Source organism: Limulus polyphemus, unplaced genomic scaffold, assembly GCF_000517525.1.
Source record: "Limulus polyphemus unplaced genomic scaffold, Limulus_polyphemus-2.1.2 Scaffold1794, whole genome shotgun sequence".
In the NCBI taxonomy this organism is placed as follows: Eukaryota; Metazoa; Arthropoda; class Merostomata; order Xiphosura; family Limulidae; genus Limulus; species Limulus polyphemus.
In genome coordinates, this window is record NW_013667404.1 from 74,502 (window position 1) to 80,064 (window position 5,563).

At 31.8% G+C, this 5,563-nt stretch overlaps 1 long non-coding RNA gene across 1 annotated transcript in view; it reads left to right on the forward strand.

The window, feature by feature from the left end:
• Window positions 1-5,563, forward strand: part of LOC111087148 — a 21,762-nt gene that overhangs the window by 6,865 nt on the left and 9,334 nt on the right. The window contains exon 2 of the long non-coding RNA XR_002611865.1: window positions 665-1,380. This is a non-coding gene — a long non-coding RNA (uncharacterized LOC111087148). The remainder of the gene's footprint in view (window positions 1-664; window positions 1,381-5,563) is intronic.

Sequence of the window (5,563 nt, forward strand, 5' to 3'; positions counted from 1 at the left end):
GTTGATAAGTCATACATACTTCAAGTATATGAGGGAGAACCGAGCTAGAGCCATGCAATGTGCTCCATAGAACTCGCACCACTTGGCCAGTTCAGACGAGTGATTCTTTCAATGTCAAATAACATTTCACTTAAAATCACTTACTGATATGGAATACAATGATCACTACTTCCTTTCAGTTATTCATTTTTTAGTCGTATGACTACCGTAGTTGCACGATAATTAAGCAGCTATCACTCATATAGACCCCAATTATAAATGTCTTTGAACACTCAAACAAATAAGCAGTATTCAATTTAAACATTTCTAGTAAGTGAGTATCGACAATTATGCATCCTTGAAAGTCTGAGAACTCATTGCTCTTGTCTTTTGTCTTGTTATGAACATATTTCTGTATTAATAGTGATCAGTCACATGACACGGCACATGATCAGTTTATTTTGATACGCAAACACAGTCAATGTATCTGAGTGTTATAAACTACAAAGCAAAAACGCAAAATAAATTTTTACCGGGATTATCACAGAAGAAAGCAAATGTATACTAATATATAATGTTAAACGAAACATAACCTACCTCCAAAATTATCATATAACAAAAACAAGTTGCACTTAATTATAAGTCACTCAAGTAACTTGTTTTTAACTTATGTTTTTCATTTCAGTACCATCAATATTAGAACAACTGAGTCCTCTTCTCGTGATTGCTGCAGTAAGAATAACATTTCTGATAATTTCTTTAAGGCAAGAACAAAATAGTATTTAAAAAAATTTTAAAGAGATTTTTAATGTCTTTTCTAAGTTATTTATAGTTGTGCCATGTATGTATATACTTAATAATGAATTCAAAGTGACTGAGAAATCAGAAATTTTCAATGATCAATTTGTGTTTAAGTAGAATAATAAAATAGTTCCAAACATTTACAGTAAAATAGAAAAACATGGAAACATTTTCTTCATTACTTTGCATGATACTATAAATTAAATGTGGAGTATCATCACTTAAAACTTAAATTTGGGAGCACTTTTCGCAATATTACAAGTTCGTCTGATTAAAGCCCCCCAGTGATACAGCGGACTTATAACGCTAGAATCCGGGTTTCGATACCCATGGTGGGTATAGTACAGATAGTTGATCTAATATGACCATAGAATGTTTCTTCATTAAAAAAGAACTGTAAAAACATATTATGCAATTGAAATTCATAAATTACATGACTATTCGCATCGTGCTGGAATTTTGGACAGTATAACTTTTGACCTTTTCTCTTATAGTCTGCCAATGCATTACATTACTAGAGAGAAGTTCTCGACTTTGGCAAGTTCTAAGAAACATCTACATTTAGCAGATTTCTAATCCTGGTTCAGACGTATTGTAAAAGTAAGTGAAAAACATCCGGTGCTTCTGTTATTTTGCTGATTGGTTTTCGTATTTTTAGCATAACAAAAGACAACGTTGATGACAAAATATTTGATCTCTGCATATCATTTCACTAGATTTATCATGTAAAATTTCAGTTTGTAAGCTCAGAAAAACTCGTTTATCGACTATTTTGCATTTCAAAATAAATATTTTCTTCACATAGATATTGAGATTTTGAAATAATATTATGGCAATGTGTGATGCATTATCTTTTATTTATACTTTATACAAAGATCATCAAATATGTTAATCGTTTTTATCAGTTACAAATCAGTGTTCTGTGTTGTTATATATCAGATGAAATGTACTAGTTCTTGTTTTCATTTATTGCATGGCACAAAGAACTTTACATGAATCACAACTTGTCATAAAACTTTTGTACATTTTATAACTTATTTAGTTCAGTACAGTATGTAAGACTTTTAATATAGCTTATAAACAAACAAAAAACAGTTATTGTACAATCATTGTATTTTTCTAAGTATTTGTATTTTACAATGAAAACATTTTAAACTCACTACTCAGTAGGATTAAACTGCCTAACATACAGCAATAAGTCAAAAGTTCAGTCTGTGTCAGTCGGAAAGTGTAGGTAGTGTCAATGTTAGTTTCATAATTTACTAACATAATTCTACTCTGTTCAGGCCAAAGATCAAAGGTTAGATAATTATGTGTCTAGATTATTCTTTTATGATACATTACAGCCCGTGAATGCCAGTTTTTAACAAACAAGTTTGACTAATCACATGCTAGAACAAGTGCATACTGCAGATATTATTACATACAAGTATATACTGCAGATATTATTACATACAAGTATATACTGCAGATATTATTACATACAAGTATATACTGCAGATATTATTACATACAAGTCTGCAGTATGAACTTGTATGTAATAATATCTGCAGTATATATATTATTACATACAAGTGTATACTGCAGATATTATTACATACAAGTATATACTGCAGATATTATTACATACAAGTATATACTACAGATATTATTACATACAAGTACATAATGCAGATATTATTACATACAAGTGTATACTGCAGATATTATTACATACAAGAGTTTACTGCAAATATTATTACATACAAGTATATACTGCAGATATTATTACATACAAGAGTTTACTGCAAATATTATTACATTAACAAAATGTTTGCAGTTTTTTCAAATGGTTTATTAGTATATGTAATTCTTGAAGTTTTGTTAATAAAAGTTTCAGTATGTGTGACACTTGTTAAGTCTGTGATTTTACTTAAATATATTAATGATATCTGTTTAATCATGTGATACTTTCACGTGGCTTTATTTTCGTACAATTTATTGTCATTGGTGAAACCTGTTAGAAGTTTACTGTGGACAACTGTATGTTGTTTACTTTGTTATGGTACAAAGTTCGAAGCAAAGTACTTGTGCCTGTCTTTCGTATGGGGCATTTTGCGGTACGTATTCGGTACCCGGGGTGTCAAAACTTATGCGTCCCGACAAATTCCCGTGCGTACAGAATCGGGATTTTGGGTTAACTAGAACCCTGCCATTAAGTACAAGAGATATTGCCATCTTGGATATTCTAAATCTCCGACCTCAACACACCTTTGGTTACAGATTTTTGTTATATTAATATGGCAGAATAGGAAGAGGGTTAATTAAGTAATATAAATTGGCAGACTAAAATATTACATAGCAAAATATTCATTCAAGGTAATTTGAATAAAAATTGTAAAATTAAAAGCAGGAAGAATGTTAAAAGTATACAAAAACTTTATCTGACCAATGGCCAACATAAAAAAACTAATTGTTTGTCAACTTTATGTTGCTATCAACAGTAAAATATACATGACAAGCGACTAAGTTTATATAAAAAAATGTTTAACACATTAAGGGTAGTAGGAATATTATCAGGCAGACGGTAGCACTGCCTACGTAGGGATTGTTCATCGAAATGGTATTTTAAATATCTCCTCAAAGACATCTGAACTTTACAATACAGTGCTTCCTGTTATAACAATATCTATGTAATGACTGAGTCATAAGTTCTAGAAATGTCTGTAAATATCATAGCAAAAATTTGAATTTCTCGTTCTTATTTCTTCTGCTTCTTTTTATTACACGATAACTCAAAAACCAAAACAATGGTGTTAGCCAATTTCACCGAGGTGACGTAATTCCAAACATGGTATTCGCTTTTATAAGCGTTATTAATAATTAATAGTACTTTTAAAATATCATAATTCTAGCGCAAACGATGTTATTATTACACCTTAAAGTTTGCTCTTTTACAGAACTTTGTAAGCTTAATTACAGTGTGAAACAGGAATTACCATCCAATAATAGATAAACAATAAATATTACAGTTGGAACCTCATTGTATTTAGACATTCCCAAGTATATTGAAACACTGCAAATAAACAAACAAGGAAAAACTTTTCAAAAAAGGAAATAAATGTAGGGACGGCTAATATAAATCGTTCAAAAATAATGTAAACAAGATAGTAGGGATGGCTAATATCAATCCTTCAAAAACAATGTAAACAAGATAGTAGGGATGGCTAATATAAATCGTTCAAAAACAATGTAAACAAGATAGTAGGGATGGCTAATATCAATCCTTCAAAAACAATGTAAACAAGATAGTAGGGATGGCTAATATCAATCCTTCAAAAACAATGCAAACAAGATAGTAGGGATGGCTAATATAAATCCTTCAAAAACAATGTAAACAAGATAGTAGGAATGGCTAATATAAATCCTTCAAAAACAATGTAAACAAAATAGGGGATGACATTTGTATCACCTCTACATAATAACACAGGCAAGAATAAACATATAGCAATATATATAACTATTCAGTCACAAATGAGTTTAATTTATCCTATTTTTGTCGGTCAACATTCTACTACACTGTGTACCTGTGTGAGCTGATCACGGTGTAGAATGTTGGATTAGGTTACCACATGACAACAAATCATCTAGGCAAAACAAAACACCAAAACCTTAACTAATTAGTGCACTATTATAATTTCACAAATATGGACAACGGTTAGTTTGCCGTACTGTGGATTAGAGGTTCGATTCCCATCACCGCAGGAAAAAAAATCGCACACAGCATTATAAGAATGATGGTCAAATCCCACTATTCGGTTAAAGTACCCCACGAGTTGGCGGTCAGTGATGTTGACTAATTGCCTTCTTTCTGACCTGTCACTTCAAAATTAGGTATAGCTAGCGCAGATAGCCCTTGAGTAATTCTACAACAGATGTTCACATTCAACTACTTTACTCGTCCTAATACACATCGGATTACTTTGTTTTAATTATCTTCCGATACATAACATTAGTGATCCTGTAATGAAGAAAAATGTACTTGGATGGATGGAACTGATCGCAAGTGGCTGATCTACTGCACCGAAAAAAATGCTGCATACACACACATATATTTTACTCAGTCTGCCTACTAAGAGTTCTGTACCAAATCCGTTTATTGAAGGAATGAAAGACTGAAGACATATTCATCAAAAAATCGAAGAACATGAAAAAATGTCATGCACAAAGGCTGTTTTGAAGGTCAGCAGTGAAGAAATCAGTAATTTACTAATAAAATGTCTGTATACCGAGAACATGTACAAAAGAGGCGGAAAGTACTGGGGTGGATGAAATACATTGTGAATGTGATAGGCAAGTGCGGACACAGCTACAGGAGACACAAATTAGTGGTTGCGGACACGTAAAGGATTTTCTCTACATAATGGCAAGTTTATAGTTTGCTCTACTTAGCAAGTACAACGTTTGTCAACAAAAACACAGAAGTGATTACATAACTTTACTCTCTAATACAACAGTTAATACTGGTATCGAAATAATCTCTAAAACAACAGCTAATACTGGTATCGAAACAATCTCTAAAACAACAGTTGATTTACAAGACTGTTGCAAATGAGGTGAAAGAAGTTGGGATGTTTTAAGTGCAAGGTGAAACAGCTCAAGATTTCACTTCAAAAGCTCAATGATCTGTTGAAATATTTTACGTAACAGAATACATTTAAAAGCTCACTCCTTGCGCAAATAAATAGCTGTTGCGTCGGCGAGGTCACGTGACTAGTGTCACGCCACGTTTTCTAGAAATATC